At 40.3% G+C, this 19,721-nt stretch overlaps 1 protein-coding gene across 10 annotated transcripts in view; it reads right to left on the reverse strand.

Moving 5' to 3' along the window:
* The window catches only part of LOC108718510 (catenin delta-2), a 757,810-nt gene that overhangs the window by 371,444 nt on the left and 366,645 nt on the right, over positions 1–19,721 (reverse strand). The window lies entirely within an intron of this gene.

Below are 19,721 nucleotides of genomic sequence, written 5' to 3' on the forward strand. Positions count from 1 at the left end.
GGCCTGGGTGCAAAAAAGCCCAAAAAATGTGTAGAAAGATGAAAAGCTCGCACTCACAGGGCTTACAAGGTCAAAAAGTGTTTATTTAAACAAAAAAACGACTAACGTTTCGGCTTGCACTCAAGCCTTTCTCAAAGTGAATATGCAGACACACACCAAACATTTAAACCCTAATGTGGCGGGAAACAGTGCAGTGTGACGTCACAATGACGAAAATTGGGGATTTTCCATTAGAGGTTGGATATATACAAAAACAAAGAATAGTAAAACACAAGCGTGGCTTATACAAATCTAAAAACAATATAGACTCACGTTGGTATTAGCAACAGTAGCGCTACGTAAGTAGCCAGTATTAAGCAATATAGTCTCACGTTGGTATTAGCAACAGTAGCGCTACATAAGTAGCCAGTATTAAGCAACAATGTTTAGCGGTTAGTTTAAGGTTCATTAACACAAGTACATTATTATGACGGCTCCGGATATCAGTTTCAACATTATAAACATATAACAAAAGTCCAAAACATAAAAGTCATTAAGACAGCGGTGCCAGAAGAGGAGTAACGTTTACCGGTCATTTGAGGTATTATCCCTCCCGTCGCTCACAGTGCGGTGTAATATGTGGCCGCCGCTGCGGTTCCACAAGTCGCACATCATATTAGGAAGACTGCGCCATTTATTGCGCCAAGACTCTAGTGTCCGATGGTTACAGTGGTTAAAGGTGCGGCTGCTCGCTCGTGTGCAGTCACACGCGAGTCATGTAAGGCAGTTATAACACCTTCCCCGGGTAGCTGCACGTCTAGGTAGCGGTCGGAAATGTTACCAAACTCCCACAATGTTCTCTTGGAGGTTGAGTCGGGTCACACAGGGTCATCTAGGGGTGCATCTGAGGTCATAGCATTCCCTCTGCTTTGGCTACGCTGCATGTCACGTCATACGGCTAGAAGCAGCTTGATAAACATCAGAGGTATTGTGCGGTTGCCATGCAGGCCGTGCATAGCAACCTTCCTCCTACATCAGTCAATATATTGTAGGTATATAGACACAGGGACCCCATGTTATCCCCAAAGTTTAGTTGAGGCCATAGCGATCACCGGAACTTACTGTTGTGCATAATCTCACCCCTTCGGTGGTGTTAGAAACCATATAAGCAAGACCCCTCAGTCGGGCGATACAGATCGAGATATACCCAGGTGGCAAAACAAGTTGCTTCACTTGATACATATGTTTACATCGGCGATAATCCACTAGGACATAGGTATGGTGCCATCAGACTGTACAACATTGGTGTATGACCATTGACTGACCAAATGGCCCTGGGTATATGTATTAACTTGTGCCTTTTTCTTACAGATTATTCCAGTTAATGGGTTGCTATACTCAGAAACCTTGGCAACCATCTACCTGTGCCATAGGATACAGCACCAGTTATAGCAACATAACTGAAGCGGCGGTTCTGTTGTGTAATAATGCAGATATGACCCCATGGACACCCTACCATGTAACCCCTGATGGCACCATACCTATGTCCTAGTGGATTATCGCCGATGTAAACATATGTATCAAGTGAAGCAACTTGTTTTGCCACCTGGGTATATCTCGATCTGTATCGCCCGACTGAGGGGTCTTGCTTATATGGTTTCTAACACCACCGAAGGGGTGAGATTATGCACAACAGTAAGTTCCGGTGATCACTATGGCCTCAACTAAACTTTGGGGATAACATGGGGTCCCTGTGTCTATATACCTACAATATATTGACTGATGTAGGAGGAAGGTTGCTATGCACGGCCTGCATGGCAACCGCACAATACCTCTGATGTTTATCAAGCTGCTTCTAGCCGTATGACGTGACATGCAGCGTAGCCAAAGCAGAGGGAATGCTATGACCTCAGATGCACCCCTAGATGACCCTGTGTGACCCGACTCAACCTCCAAGAGAACATTGTGGGAGTTTGGTAACATTTCCGACCGCTACCTAGACGTGCAGCTACCCGGGGAAGGTGTTATAACTGCCTTACATGACTCGCGTGTGACTGCACACGAGCGAGCAGCCGCACCTTTCACCACTGTAACCATCGGACACTAGAGTCTTGGCGCAATAAATGGCGCAGTCTTCCTAATATGATGTGCGACTTGTGGAACCGCAGCGGCGGCCACATATTACACCGCACTGTGAGCGACGGGAGGGATAATACCTCAAATGACCGGTAAACGTTACTCCTCTTCTGGCACCGCTGTCTTAATGACTTTTATGTTTTGGACTTTTGTTATATGTTTATAATGTTGAAACTGATATCCGGAGCCGTCATAATAATGTACTTGTGTTAATGAACCTTAAACTAACCGCTAAACATTGTTGCTTAATACTGGCTACTTATGTAGCGCTACTGTTGCTAATACCAACGTGAGACTATATTGCTTAATACTGGCTACTTACGTAGCGCTACTGTTGCTAATACCAACGTGAGTCTATATTGTTTTTAGATTTGTATAAGCCACGCTTGTGTTTTACTATTCTTTGTTTTTGTATATATCCAACCTCTAATGGAAAATCCCCAATTTTCGTCATTGTGACGTCACACTGCACTGTTTCCCGCCACATTAGGGTTTAAATGTTTGGTGTGTGTCTGCATATTCACTTTGAGAAAGGCTTGAGTGCAAGCCGAAACGTTAGTCGTTTTTTTGTTTAAATAAACACTTTTTGACCTTGTAAGCCCTGTGAGTGCGAGCTTTTCATCTTTCTATATATATATATATATATGTATATATATATATATATATATATATATATATATATATATATATATATATATATATATATATATATATATATATATATATATATATATATATATATATATATATATATATATATATATATATATATATATATATATATATATGACCTGTTCTTACCTTATAGTTTGGGGGGGGGGGTTTCAGCCATAGGCTTTGCAGTATATCTACATTAAAATGTTCAGTGCAGTAATGAAAATACAGAATCTAAAAATGGGGAATACTGCACAAAATAACCAGGTAACATAATAAACATTCTGAATGACTTGTACTATTTATAATGCAATATAATGCAATTATGGAATGTTTTAACTGTCTTTACATGAATTATATAAGTATGAATGAACCCCCTTAATATACTAAATTATTTTGTCACCTTGATTAATAATTGTATAAGATGTTTAGTATATTTGGTGGAAGGACTGTTCATTTTGCTGCAGTGTACATAACCACACTAGTGGGATTTTTGGTGTAGTTAACTGGGTATTTATTGATGCTATTGATGCATTGTATAAAGCAGAATACAAGGTATCATCATTCATGTAGATGCAGTCTTGGGCAAAATATGTGTAGTGCAAAAGTTAAAAAAAAGTATTTGAACAATTATTTTGCCAAATACTTTCATTTAGCTACATTGGACATTGCTCTGTGCTTATCTCTCTCTCATATTTCCATATTTCATAGTTTCTTATCTGTATTACTCAGTAGTACAATTTTACCTATTTACTTACTTAGGGGGGTATTTACTAAAACTCGGATTAATCAAATGTTTTATTAAAGCAAAATCGAAATACTGTAACTAATGTCAGAGCGAAAAAATGCTGCAACAAAATCGAGTGCCAATTCAAATTGTACGATTGAAGCTCCAAAAACTGGACTTTATTGAATTGTCACTGCGATAACTCAAATTTATTGGATTATCAGGCGGAAACCAGCATGAATCACAATGTCAAGAAGCATTTTCAGGGACATAAGCCATTGATTTCTACATGCCTTTACAGGTTTGAGATGGAGTATTTTCAGATGCAGATTTTTAGCAGCTTTGGGGTATAATAAAAACCTTTAAAAACTCGACCAGAACAATTCGAGGTTTAATAAATGGGCCCCTAATATTGGTAAAATTGGTGTAAAAAATTATTTTAGGGGACTTTATATTCCGTATACAAATATAATTATTGAAAAAGATATTTATGTAACTGACAGTGAAAATCTGATGGATAGTCGTCAATTGCAACCACAAGTGCAGTGTTCAAAGTGAAAAGAAAGATTCAGTTCACCATGATTAGTACCCACAATGTAATATTTTTTCTATTATCCCAGTCATTGTGGCCGCATGAGGATTTGCATTGACTGTAATTGAATCCAAAGCACCTAAATGGGTGAAATTGCAAGTTCATATTTTTAGGAATCTGATGCAAGTTTACAGAATTATGTCTATTTTAGTTATCTTATGATTTTTCTGTAGGAAACACTATAAAAAGCCTTAATAGTTATATTAATATTCAATGTTTAACCTAGACATCCCACTCTAACAATTATTTAATAATTATTATAATTCATTTCCATACAATTACATTTTCTGTCTATAATCCAGATCTGTTTTATTGCATCTGACATAGCCTCATTTTAACTGTGTGGCATGTTTTGTTCATTAAGGCAAAGGCAAGCATAACCATTAATTAGGAGTTTGTTCAATGCAGAGAGGAGCTTTATGTGATGATTAGATACATGCTTCAGTGGTTTTAAGAACCCTACCATCATTACCCAATCAATTATATGATCACTTTAATATAGTGTAAGTAAAGAATATTATCTGCTCATAAAAAATGCACATATCTATATACTGGACTAACATCTTTTATCAACAAAGCATATTTTAATTTCATCAAGCAAAAGTAAAATCAATGGTTATTATTCCACAGTCCATTAGGCTATTTTCTTCAGCTCATTAGGTAGCATTGACCATTAAATCAACTATTAGGAACAGTTCGAGTATTAATTGTATATAGGCACAATACAATTCAACTCATACTGGCTAGGTCAACATATATTTGGTATGGTAGTGAGCCAAACCATGAATTGTTGGTTAAGTATCTTTGTTATGTAACAATCTTGACATATGCAAGTGTATAATCAAACAAAATTAGTTTCCATTAACCCTATTTAAAAGTCAATCAGACCAGTCCCTGGATCAACTTGTACTATAAGCTATCTACCATAACCTTGTATTTCCTCACTTGCTAAAAAGCCATCCAACCCCTTTTTAAGATATCTAATGTATCAGTTTAAGTAATTTCACAAAACATTGCAGTTTGCATAAAACACTACTAAATCGAACCTGATCAAACTTTTGTTTGTGGTTTGATACAAGATTAGTCATTGTTTGTATCACTCAAATAATGTTGCCCTTTTAAAGTAAAGCCACTTCATTACCCATTCTCATTTAATTTGCTCAATTTAAATGTAAAGATAAGCATAGATGTATTTCATTATGCAAGACAGTTTTACTCTTTATCAGTAGAAATATATTGCACATCAGAAGGTATTATCAGTTCAATAAGTCTTGTGATATAAAAAAATGAAATGGCAACCATTATAAAAATTGCTAATGAAAAAAATCCATAGTGGTTCAAACATGATGATTTGCTTGACATAATTCTGTCATGATTTTTACGGTGTATTTTTTATTACTAAATTATACTATGTACATTACAGAAATTTTATTCTTCCAATTAAAATGCTATTCTTTAACCAATAAATGTATTTTTTTCATTGTAATATTCTTGTATAGGCAGCCATCACAGGTCATTGTGCCTGAGACGCTTTCAGAAAGCTATTGTTTCTTGTACTCAATGTTCTTTCTCAAATTGTATGTTGACTTGGATTGTTTTTATTATTTCTCGTACTTGATGCTATTATCATAGCTACCAGTAGATGGACCATGACTTAATCTCAATGTTTAACTGAACAGAACCAGCAGTGTTAGCCATTAGGGTAGTGGCACACAAGCAGAGCTGTCCACTTCAGGACAGCATTTGATGGGGGACCCTAAAATTATTTGACACTAGCCAAATTATCACATGCATGTACACTTTTTTCACAGAGGTGCTATAAGATCCAGGCAGCTCTGTCTACAAGGCAGATAACATACCAGCCACACCCTCCTCCTAGGCTAAACACACCTCCCCCAGCTGGTCAGTACACTAGCATTGCTTTCAATTAAGCTGCCAGATATGGAATGTGTGATGTCATCTGCTCCTCCCTTTGATGATGTGCTGTGTGATGTCATCTGCCCCTCCTTTATCATGGCTCCTGAAGTCTGGATGGAAAGTGATTTGAAAAGTGTAGGCTGTGTTTTTTAGTGAATTACACAAACATCTTAATGTAACATTGAGGTTCTTAGGGCAGAGAGCTGCAAATTGTCTTTCTAGCTCAAAACATATTTGCTTACCAACTATCCTTTTTATATATTTGTGCAATAAATGTGCTGTTCAAGTGATTGTATTGTGTTTCTTAATGCTAAAATAGTAAATTGTAACTATGTGTTACCAGGGAGAACATAAATGAGATCATCATGGGAGGCAGAGAGCACATGGTTAGAACTTACTATATTAGCAATAGGAAACACAATACAATCACTTATAATAAAGCACATTTATTGCACAAATATACAAAAAGGATTCTTGGGAAGCAAATATGTTTTGAGCTAGAAAGAACATTTGCAGCTCTTTGTACTCAAAGCCTACATTTTACATTAAGATGTCAGTGTAATTCACTAAAAAAACACAGCCTACACACCCACAGACCCCCTGCCTGCACCCAAATTACCCCCTGTATGTCACGTTCTCTAGAGTTCTGTGCAGTCTCCTGCGCAAAACTTCTCACTGAAATTCTGCTTCTCTGCAGGAATCTTCTCTCTCTATTCAAATCACTTTCCCTCCAGACTTCAGTAGCCATGATACAGGAGGAGCAGGTGACATTGCACAGCACATCTTTAAAGGGAGGAGCAGATGACATCACACTATTCATATCTTACAACTTCTTTAAAGGCAATGCTAGAGTGTACTGACCAATCTGCTGGGGGAGGTGTGTTAAGCCTAGGAGGAGGGTGTGCCTGGTTTGTTATCTGCCTGGAAGATAGAACTGCCTGGAAAACATCCTTCATTCCTTATTCCGCCCTACTCCACAATAAGTTCAGCAACTGTGAAGATGTGGAATTCTCTCCCTGAATCAGTTGTACTGGCTGATTGATACATTAAATTGCTTTAATAAGGGGTTGGATGGCTGTGAGGGAATACAGGGTTATGGAAGATAGCTCATAGTACAAGTTGATCCAGGGACTAGTCTGAATTTTCCCCGCTCTGAAGCAAATTGGAGAGGTGTCAGATGGGGTTTTTTTTGCCTTCCTCTGGATCAACTGGCAGTTAGGCAGGTTGAAAAAAGTTAAAAGGTCGAACTTGATGGAAGTGTGTCTTTTTTAAACCTAACTTACTATGTTACTATGTATGTTAAGGTAGCAATGCTGGTAAGCTAATCGACTTAAAACTATCACTAAAGCTGCCAGCACCCCCAGAGACATTGCTGCATATATATTTCGTGCCAGCTAGTGTTTTTGTGTTGAAGTTATATATATATATATATATATATATATATATATATATATATATATATATATATATATATATATATATATATATATATATATATATATATATAGAGAGAGAGAGAGACAGAGAGAGCAGAATGGAACACACTCCCATAGTAAAAAAAAAAATCTGGGTGCTAGTCCAGAAATCCAAATAGAAAATGCAGTAGTTGACAGCACTCCGAGCATAATATGAACACGATACTTAAATAGTCAAAACAGTGGAGGTTTATTGAGATTCAATGTTTCGGCTCCACACAGGAGCCTTCGTCCGGGAACAAACACACAGTGCACAAACCAATGTTTAAATGAATCCAAAATGGCACCAAAAAAGCAGGCATGGAGCACCTGTCAATCACCATTAAGGGGTTAAAAACAACGAACCTACTGGCATTTGTACCTTGTGTATGAGGCCGTTGTAAGTGAGAAGCCTTCTCTTAGGCTTTGTCCACATACAGCATTGGGTTCTGACCGTCCTGTCGCACCGCTTATGCCTACGGGGATAACTTTTGTGGGAATTACACCACCCGGTCTCTGAGTAGGATCTCCATACTCGTCCCATAGGCCATCGTAGGGGGTACATCAACATTGAGAATGGCAGGGGTTAAAAAATGTGTACTGGCTTAGTATCTAGCCATAAGGTGTTATGGGGACATACTAGAGTGGATACCTGTACAATAGTCAAAACAAAAATCAAAAAAGAATGAGAAGTTACAGTATCAAACTTTCCTAGAATCATGGTGAGGAGAAGCAACTTTGTTACTTTGTAAAAGGACATTCATTACTACATCAAATATATATTCTTTTACTGATGGAGGGGACATAGCTAGAATGCCTCCAACAGCGGGTCTGTAAGAGAACATAAGCAGTCCGTTAGACAGTATTGTAGAGGGATTATAAAAAGCACCCTAAGGGTAGTCCTTGTGGGGCCAATGTTTCAAGTCTATAAATCCACCGGGATTCTCTTCGAAGAAAGGCTTGGTCCCTGTCCCCCCCCTCAGTACACTGTGCAAGTTAGTGAATTTGCGTAGTTACGTCGCTAGCGAAAATTCGCCTGGCGTAAGGGTGCGAAGTAACACTAGCGAAACTACACCAGCGTTCGTTAGTTAATTTGCACAGTAACGAAAATGCCAAACGCTAGCGAATTAACGCTAGTGTTCGGCTTTTCGGCGCTTAGTGAATTTGCCCCTCTGTGTCTTTTCCCTGATGAAGGCTCCTGTGTGGAGTCGAAATGTTGGATCTCAATAAACCTCAACTGTTTTGACTATTTAAGTATATATATATATATATATATATATATATATATATATATATATATATATATATATATATATATGCATATGTTTCTGCATTATCAGTCTTTGTATTCATTGCATTTCCTTTTATTTGTATTACAGTTTCACCTCTACTCTATTCCACTTGCCTATCCAGTAAAATCTACAGACTCCATGCTCAGTTTCTTTATTGGATTGTGGGGAGATTTAGCTGCATGCCGAACTACACATTGCACCAGCGTAATACGTAGGGAGGACAGAACATCGAAATAGCGGCTACCACAAAGGTGGATCAAACTATAACTCACTGCAAGCAGTGAAACAGCGACTGCCAAGCAGGTAGAGCAAACTGTAACCTCACTGCAAGCAGTGAAACAGCGCCCACCAAGCAGGTAGATGAAACTATAACTCAGACAACATCCGAGTACATTCCAATACAGCCACTGCTATTAGGTCATTGCAGCACAGAGAAGCCACAACAGCTAAAGCAGGCAAAGGCTTATACATTGCTGCATAACAGAAAGAGACATCTTCATGAATAATATAGATCCCAAGTTTCGGGCTCCTCTCATTGCTCATCTGTTACTAATGATGCGCCATTGTCTGCACAAAAGCAGAGACAGCAAAGACCCATGCTGCCTTTGCAGAGAGGGAAATGGAGATGAAAATAGAGAGGGAAAGCCTAGAGGCAGAAGCAAAAGTAAAGAGAGCATGCATAAAAGCAGAGAGAGCATGCTTAAAAGTAGAAAGTGAACAACTAGAAGCTGAGGCAAGAATGAAGAGCGCATGGCTTGAAACATTTCTAGAAAAGCTCACCATAGAGAAGGAATCTGCAGCAGCCATAGCAGAAGCGGAAGCTTTAAAGACATACAGATGGAGCCAGAATGGATTATACATTTGTCGCGCTGTAACGGTAGATAAGCGCAGCTAATGCGAAATCCTACGTTGTCTCATCTCATGCGTCGCGTTTACCTGCATGTAATACAGAGTTGTGGCCACTAGATGTCACCAAATGCTAGTTATAACAAGCCACATTACATATGGTGGCTTAGTGGGTAAAGTCCCTGCCTTTGACCAGTGTGTTTAGTGTTCAATCCCCAAAGTCAAACCAAGTTAAATTCTGTTGTCACTTTCAGTGCAATGAACCATGTCCCAACATTAAAAAAAAATATTTTTTTGGTGGGGGGTGGGAGACAAATAAATGGAAAAATAATCAATGGGCTTTTGTGACCATAATTCTAGGCATTAGTAATTTGCATAGTACTGTATTAATACTTGGTTGAGTACTTTACCCCCCTATAAAAACAAATAATAATTATAAAAACAAATACATACATCAATGTTTTATAGAACCTTAAATACAGCAATATTTATTATTATTTTTTTTTAACTTTTTAATAGCTGTATGTATTAGCCTAAAAGAAACGTTTTCAGCACATGCACCAGATCAGAGGCTTCATAGCCTTGTGGTTAAGTGACTGAACTTTGAAACTGAAGGTCATGGGTTCAAATCCTAGATTTTCTTTTCCCCCTTCACAATCATGATTTTTTTTTTTTTGGTGTGTGGGACACTGCTAAATCAATTGAAATAAATGAATGGGAGTTGTGATAATAATTATCTTATAAAATAATAAGCCTAAATATGACAATGATTTTTTTTTAATTTTATTATGCTATTAGCCTTGAAAAAATGTTTTCGTCAGCCATAACCGCCAAAAGGCTTCATAGCATTGGGGTTAGCTCACTGAGCTTTGACACACAAGGTCATAGGTTCTAGTCTTGCTTTTCTTTTTTAATTTGTACTGTTAAATGTTCCACAGTATATGTATTAGAGATTCTACCAGTTGATTTATTCATGTTAAAAATAATATTTATATTTCTGACAGCACAAAAAAAATATTCTCCTGTTATAGATTGGATTTGTGATATACACAGCAACAGAATAAACATTGCTTTATAAAATGCACCCCATGTCCTGCCAGAGAGAGAGAGAGAGACAACATTTCCAACTTAATTGGCTTTTGGCAGAGAGGCCAGTACAGCTAACAGGTGCAACTAAGATACTTTGTAACAATTTTGAATTAAGAAAATAAGTAATTGTAACAGTTTAGATAAGGCCAAATTTTGTAAAATGAACATGGTAATTAGGGGGTGTGGCCACAAAATGGGTGTGGTCAAAAAAAATTTGCCATGCTACATGCGAAAAAAATTTTGTCCCTCTTTTTACTTATAAAATGTTGGGAGGTGTGCTGAAAGCACTCTGACCAAAGCTGCTGGGGCCACCTGTTGTTGGACCCAGTACACCCTGGACGATAAATATCCTGACATCTGGGTATGTGTTGGGGGGGTTCTCTGCAGCTCCACATGAGCCCCTGACTGCTGGTTTATGTTTTTGATATTTTCACTGCCTTTGCCAATCACCATTATCGGCTTCATTCATTAAACTCGGCTGGACAGCCTTCCCGCAGCTCCCCTGGCTGTTCCCGTCACATCACACAGCCTATAGGAAGGAAGTCACGCTACAATGCCAGTAGCTGCCCAGCTGCACACCTACAGGCAGGGCCGCCATCAGGGGGGGACAGGGGGGACAAGCGTACCGGGCCCGGGCATGAAGGGGGGCCCGGCAGCGCTGCATTTTTTTGAAGATCCGGGCCCCCCTTACGAGCGCCCGAGCCGTACGTCTTGCCTCTTCAGTGCCGAATGCGGAAGTGCCGAAAAGCCGAAGCCGATGCGACGAAAAGACCCGAAGTCACGGAAAAAGCCGAAGTCCCGAAGTCACAAAGCGCCGAAAAGACCCGAAGTCACGAAAACAGCCGAAGCCGAAGTCCTGAAGCAGCGCAAAGACCCGAAGTCACGAAAACAGCCGAAGCCGAAGTCCTGAAGCGGTGAAAAGACCCGAACTCACGAAAGGAGGCGAAGTTGAAGTACTGAAGCCATGAGTTCAATTCTACTGAACACCAGTTTGTGTTTTTTTTTTTTTAATCCCCTGGCCACCAATGTATTATTTTAATATTCTATAGGCCCCTGCCACCAATCTTTTTTTTAAAACTTTTGTTTTTGGGGCCCCAATTTTTTTTTTAACTCGTAAGGGGCCCCTTGCCACCATTGTTTTTTTTTGGGGTTTTTTTTTAAAAAAAAAATTAATTTTCTTTTTGGTGGCCCCAAATTTTTTTAACTTGTAAGGGGGCCCCTGCCACCAGTTTTTTTTTTTTTTCAAAAAAAAATTATTTTTTTTTTAAATTTTTTTTGGGGCCCCAATTTGTTTTTAACTTGTAAGGGGGCCCCTTCCACCATTTTTTTTTTTTCAAAAAAATTTTTTTTTCTCCAAATTTTTTTTTTGGGGCCCCAATTTGTTTTTAACTTATAAGGGGGCCCCTGCCGCCAATGTTTTTTTTTTTTTTCAAAAAAAAATTAATTTTTTTTCAAATTTTTTTTTGGGGCCCCAATTTGTTTTAACTTATAAGGGGGCCCCTGCCGCCAATGTTTTTTTTTTTTTTTCAAAAAAAAATTAATTTTTTTTCAAATTTTTTTTTGGGGCCCCAATTTGTTTTTAACTTAGAAGGGGGCCCCTGCCACCAATGTTTGTTTATTTTTTAGGTTTTTTTACATTTTTTTTTGTTGGGGCCCCAAGTTTTTTTTAACAGGGGGCCCCTGCCACCAATGTTTTTAAAAAAAAAAAAATTTTAATTTTTATAAGGGGGCCCTGACCATCAATAGCTTTTTACAACTTGTGTGGGGGGGGGTTACTTTTTTAGCGCTGATGTCTGTGTGGTCTTTTAACTGCGATGTGGGCGGGATATGGGGCGGAGCTTGGTCGTCAGTGTGGGCGGGGCCCAGGGGGCCCCAAAAATTTTGTTGTACGGGGCCCCGTGATTTCTAATGGCGGCCCTGCCTACAGGACCCAGAGCGGCCGATCATGGCTAAATGGCTGAATAAGTACTTCAACATGGGTAACAATAACAGCAAGAGCCCCCCGCAACCCCCCAGATCGGATTCCAAGAAGAATGGGGGGCCGAGAGCTCTTTCCACCTGCAGTACTGCAGGTAAGCTGGTGCTTGGGGGACACCATGCTCTTGTGCTCCGACCCCTCTGTCAGTTGTTGCCTGGCCGATCTCCTCTCGCTGTTGCTGCGGTACAGGTGTGGAAAAAGCATAAATGGAAAAAAAATCAATGGGCTTTTGTGACCATAATTCTAGGCATTAGTAATTTGCATGGTACTGTATTAATACTTGGTTGAGTACTTTACCCCCCCCATAAAAACAAATAATAATTATAAAAACAAATACATACATCAATGTTTTATAGAACCTTAAATACAGCAATATTTATTTTATTTTTTTACTTTTTAATAGCTGTGTGTATTAGCCTAAAAGAAACGTTTTCAGCATACATAATAGATCAGAGGCTTCATAGCCTTGTGGTTAAGTGACTGGACTTTGAAGCTGAAAGTCATGGGTTCAATTCCTTTATTTTCTTTTCCCCCTTCACAATCATGATTTTTTTTTTTTTTTTTGGTGTGTGGGACACTGCTAAATGAATGGAAATAAATGAATGGGAGTTGTGATAATAATTATCTTATAAAATGATAAGCCTAAATATGACAATGATTTTTTTTTTATGTTATTTTACTATTAGCCTTGAAAAAATGTTTTCAGCCATAACAGCCAAAAGGCTTCATAGCATTGGGGTTAGCTCACTGAGCTTTGACACACAAGGTCATAGGTTCTAGTCTTGCATTTTTTTAAAAAAAAATTTGTACTGTTAAATGTTCCACAGACAGCTGCAGCAACCTGCGCTACTAAAGACACAAGAGAGCAGGGCTGGACTGAGAGTCCAAATAGGCCCTGGCATTTCAGGTAAAACAGGCCCAACCAGCCTACACAGAGGCCCAAACAGACCCCACCAGCCACTAAATACTGACTTTCTATGGGACCTTATAGCAGCCCCTCTGGAATTTGCCAGAACCCACAGATTGCCAGTCCGGGCCTGCAAGAGAGGGGCCCCGGTCATAACTAACTAGGATTGCAGACACCTGTAGCGCAAAGTAATTAGGGACCCGGCTTACCGGGAACTAGTGTTGCCACCTGCCCGGTATTTTACTGGCCTGGCCGGTACATTTCATGGCTGATCCCAATGTTATTAATAGGGAAAAAAATTAAATATATAAGGGGGAGGCGGCCGACATTGATCCTCTGCTCCCCCCACCACCTTCACTACCAGGGCTTCCTCCAGAAATCACTGACAAGGGAGAGAGATTTCAAATCAGCGGCCTCGTTCTTCACAGACTCGCAAGACTCTTCTTCACGGACTTAGACCCACTAGAACGATCTCCGGAGTCGCTGGAGTCACATTTCCACTGTGCCAGTGCTACGTGCTTCTTACCAAGGACCACAGCTCCTTCACACACTGTCACGATATATGGGATAGAGCCAGGGAGGAGAAATCCAGCGCCAAACGATTGATCGTCGCCCTTTCTGAAGAGGACAGAAAGTGGAGTTTCAAGTTATTTATTAATAAAGGATTTGCGATTTTAAACTTTAATTTGTGTTTGTGGGTTTTTTTGCCGTATACTAACAAATTTTTTTTAAAAAATTTTGATGTTACTTGTCCTTTAACACAGGGGTCCCTGAACTTTTTTGGACCGGGGCCGGATGCAAAATTTTTTTTCGAGGACCAGGGGGTGGGGTGGGATTGGGGTCAGCGGGGTCAGGTTGTGGGGGTCAGCAACATAGTTGGATGCGCTGGCGTCCAATTCGGGGCGCGTCGGCATCCAATTCGACGCACTGGGTTCAGTGTCCACAGGCTGCTTCTGGGCTGCAGCCCGACAATTGGGGAACCCTGCTTTAACAGACCTTCCCCCCAACAAAAGTCCTACATATGTGAACACTGTAATATAAACAAACCCTGGTGCTTTTTAAATGCAAATGAGATGAGGGCATGTAATTAGTACAAAGCTCCTAGACTCAGTAACTGGAATGCACAATTAAACAATGAGGCAGGAGTGGGGGTTGGGTGTGCTGTACTATACCATGTGCTAAGTAGGGAATTGTCAGACCATTCAAATTAATTTACAATGCCTTCAATTCTTTGAGCAGAGATTCACCTGAGATCACTAAGGGCTCATACAGAGAAGCAGGTTTAAGCTGTATAACAGAGCATTCTGTCCCAGTGGCTGCACAGATCCTATCTGATCCCCATTGTAAGCAGCAGTCCTGTCCTGTTTTATGGCAGCTGAGATTCTATCAATCTGTATAACAGAGCATTCTGTTCCAGTGGGGTGGGGGGCATTACTATGCACATATGATCATGTTATTGGTGGGGGATGGGGTGCCTATATATTATTTACCTACCAGCTGACATATTTGCAGGCCCCCACTAGACTGAAAAAAGCAGGCTAATGAGGGATGTCACCGAGTAGGCCGGGACTGGCAATCTGTAGGTTCTGACAAATGCCAGAGGAGGGGCTTCTCTAACAAGCTATAGAAAGTCACTCTTTAGTGGGCTGGTTGGGTAATGTTTGGGCCTATTTTGACTCCCAGTCCTGACCAGATACTACAAAAAATCAAACCTTAAATATAGATGAGGGTTTACTTTTTGAACTCCATTGTAACATCAATAATACGCGCTGCGTCAAAACGCATGCAATTTGATGCATGCGTCAAAAATAAGGTTATAGATAGAATTGTCACATCGCATCGTGTCGCAGCGTTGTTCCGACGCGACGCGACTGTCGCATGCAGACGCAATGCTTTGCTTTTTTGTAGTATCTGGTCAGGACTCTGGCATTTGTCAGAACCTACAGATTGCCAGTCCCGGCCTACTCGGTGACATCCCTCATTAGCCTGCTTTTTTCAGTCTCGTGGGGGCCTGCAAATATGTCAGCTGGTAGGTAAATAATATATAGGCACCCCATCCCCCACCAATAACATGAGCATATGTGCATAGTAATGCCCCCCACCCCACTGGAACAGAATGCTCTGTTATACAGATTGATAGAATCTCAGCTGCCATAAAGCAGGACAGGACTGCTGCTTACAATGGGGATCAGATAGGATCTGTGCAGCCACTGGGACAGAATGCTCTGTTATACAGCTTAAACCTGCTTCTCTGTATGAGCCCTTAGTGATCTCAGGTGAATCTCTGCTCAAAGAATTGAAGGCATTGTAAATTAATTTGAATGGTCTGACAATTCCCTACTTAGCACATGGTATAGTACAGCACACCCAACCCCCACTCCTGCCTCATTGTTTAATTGTGCATTCCAGTTACTGAGTCTAGGAGCTTTGTACTAATTACATGCCCTCATCTCATTTGCATTTAAAAAGCACCAGGGTTTGTTTATATTACAGTGTTCACATATGTAGGACTTTTGTTGGGGGGAAGGTCTGTTAAAGCAGGGTTCCCCAATTGTCGGGCTGCAGCCCAGAAGCAGCCTGTGGACACTGAACCCAGTGCGTCGAATTGGATGCCGACGCGCCCCGAATTGGACGCCAGCGCATCCAACTATGTTGCTGACCCCCACAACCTGACCCCGCTGACCCCAATCCCACCCCACCCCCTGGTCCTCGAAAAAAAATTTTGCATCCGGCCCCGGTCCAAAAAAGTTCAGGGACCCCTGTGTTAAAGGACAAGTAACATCCAAAATTTTTTAAAAAAAATTTGTTAGTATACGGCAAAAAAACCCACAAACACAAATTAAAGTTTAAAATCGCAAATCCTTTATTAATAAATAACTTGAAACTCCACTTCCTGTCCTCTTCAGAAATGGCGACGATCAATCGTTTGGCGCTGGATTTCTCCTCCCTGGCTCTATCCCATATATCGTGACAGTGTGTGAAGGAGCTGTGGTCCTTGGTAAGAAGCACGTAGCACTGGCACAGTGGAAATGTGACTCCAGCGACTCCGGAGATCGTTCTAGTGGGTCTAAGTCCGTGAAGAAGAGTCTTGCGAGTCTGTGAAGAACGAGGCCGCTGATTTGAAATCTCTCTCCCTTGTCAGTGATTTCTGGAGGAAGCCCTGGTAGTGAAGGTGGTGGGGGGAGCAGAGGATCAATGTCGGCCGCCTCCCCCTTATATATTTAATTTTTTTCCCTATTAATAACATTGGGATCAGCCATGAAATGTACCGGCCAGGCCAGTAAAATACCGGGCAGGTGGCAACACTAGTTCCCGGTAAGCCGGGTCCCTAATTACTTTGCGCTACAGGTGTCTGCAATCCTAGTTAGTTATGACCGGGGCCCCTCTCTGAGTCTCTTGTGTCTTTAGTAGCGCAGGTTGCTGCAGCTGTCTGTGGAACATTTAACAGTACAAATTTTTTTTTTAAAAAATGCAAGACTAGAACCTATGACCTTGTGTGTCAAAGCTCAGTGAGCTAACCCCAATGCTATGAAGCCTTTTGGCTGTTATGGCTGAAAACATTTTTTCAAGGCTAATAGTAAAATAACATAAAAAAAAAATCATTGTCATATTTAGGCTTATCATTTTATAAGATAATTATTATCACAACTCCCATTCATTTATTTCCATTCATTTAGCAGTGTCCCACACACCAAAAAAAAAAAAAATCATGATTGTGAAGGGGGAAAAGAAAATAGAGGAATTGAACCCATGACCTTCATCTTCAAAGTCCAGTCACTTAACCACAGGGCTATGAAGCCTCTGATCTATTGCATGTGCTGAAAACATTTCTTTTAGGCTAATACACACAGCTATTAAAAAGTAAAATAAATAAAATAAATAAATAAATAAATAAATAAATAAATAAATAAATAAATATTGCTATAAAACATTGATGTATGTATTTGTTTTTATAATTATTATTTGTTTTTATAGGGGGGTAAAGTACTCAAACAAGTATTAATACAGTACTATGCAAATTACTAATGCCTAGAATTATTGGCACAAAAGCCCATTGATTTTTGTTTCCATTTATTTGGCTGTGTCCCCCCAAAAACTGAATACATCAATGTAGTAAAATATTATTAATAGAAGTTGCTGACCGTTTTTACCCACTCCATATCACAGTTAGGGCTCTTACAGACGAGCGTTTCTTCATGCGCTCCCCTGCGCTCCGTTTGGCTGCGTTCAGCCGCAGGGGAGCGCAGGTCTAGACGCTGCTAATGTCTTTCTATGTGCCTGTACTGACACAGGCGCATGTAAGCGCTGAACGCAGGAAAAATGCAGCATGCTGCATTTTTCTGCGTTTTTCAATGGTTCAGCGCTTACATGCGCCTGTGTGAGTACAGGCACATAGAAAAATATTAACAGCGTCTAGACCTGCGCTCCCCTGCGGCTGAACGCAGCCAAACGGAGCGCAGGGGAGCGCATGAAGAAACGCTCGTGAGTAAGAGCCCTTAAAAGACTCAAAACTGCCACTACAATTGAAAAAAAAAAAAAAAATCTAATGACTATAAAACTGCTAAAATGGGAATCGATCCACCAACCTTTTGTATCATAAAACAGAGCATTAGCCAACTGAGCCATTTCTTAGAACAAGAGTAAAGCTGAATCACTTTATATAAGACACTGGTCAGGCTGCTACAGAACCCAAAAAAAAAACAAAAAACAAATGCACACAAGGGAAAGGGGGACTGTGGTCACTACTTAATTTAGCTCTTCTACCTTATAAGAAACTGCTACCCATTTAGCTAAGAATGTCAAGCTTAAGCCTAAAACTTCAATCACTAAAAAGGGTGATTGCAAATCACTCTGCTGTCTACAGTCAAATATTTCAGCTCAGGAAGAGGAGAGTAAAGGTACTTTCCCCGCAGAAGCCCTGTTTCTTCCCCTCAAGAGATCCTTTCTGAAATGATCTCTGCCTTTTTGTAGCAAAAACAAATAATATAACGCTTATTAAAAAAAAAAAAATAATGGTGGGCAGATTCAAACTAATAACCCTCTATTTCCCTCTATTTCCTAGACCTACACCTTAACCACTACACTATAGGTGCTGCTTATGGGGCTTCTAATAGCTCAGGCGCCACCTGGTGTCCATTGCTTGAACTGCACCTATTTAAAATTTAAGAGCAATCCTTTCTATACGCTGGGACTGTGCGTTTCCCTGCGCTTAGTGCGAACAGCGCATTTATCTTGATCCGTTACAGCGCGTCAAACGTACAATCTATTCTGGCTCCATCTGTATCCTCTAATAGTGAGAGACACAGCAGGGTGCCTGATCTTGAGACTAAACCCCAAGACCCACTACAATGCACTAGGCAGTACATCCACCAGCACTCCAAACAGGACACAGATTCTATTTCAGCACAACAACCAGGTCAACATGCTACTGTTGAGCCCGACCAAGAATGCCGTTCGGTATAGTACATCAGCAGCAAGTCACAAGTGCACCAAAGAGACTAAACTGATCAAAATCATGTTGCTTACAGCACCCACACCAGCCAAGAACCCAAGCCAAAGGGTAACCCCGCACCAGCTTCCTCTACGATGTTAAAGTAGTATGTCACAAGTCAGCCTAAAGGAGAACCTCCAGACAGGTATGATTACACAACACCTTCTCGCTATTACAATCATCCTCCCACTTATCCTGGTGCCAACCAGGCCACAATGGACTTTGCCAAGTTCATTGCACAACGCAAATTAGTCACAAAAGGACTTGTAAAGTTTAATGACCACTCAGAGGGCTACAGAGCCTGGCGTTCCTCCTTTCAAAACACGATCAGAGACATAGACCTAGCTTACAGTGAGGAAATAGATCTCCTTATCACGTAACTAGGAACTGAGTGTGTGGAACATGCCAAAAGGATCAGGGTGATCAACATAAACCACCCAGAGACATGCCTCAGAATGATCTGGCACAGGCTTAATGAGTGCTATGGCCCAGCAGAAGTAATAGAAAATGCACTTGTGATTTTCCTAAAATATTCAATAAAAGCTATCAAAAACTTAGGGAACTAAGTGACCTGTTAATGTAATTACAAGTAGCCAAAGCTGAAGAGGACCTACCAGGTCTTGTATTCCCTGACATAGCCAGAGGTGTTAACCCCATAG

Source organism: Xenopus laevis, chromosome 6L, assembly GCF_017654675.1.
Source record: "Xenopus laevis strain J_2021 chromosome 6L, Xenopus_laevis_v10.1, whole genome shotgun sequence".
NCBI classification, from domain to species: domain Eukaryota; kingdom Metazoa; phylum Chordata; class Amphibia; order Anura; family Pipidae; genus Xenopus; species Xenopus laevis.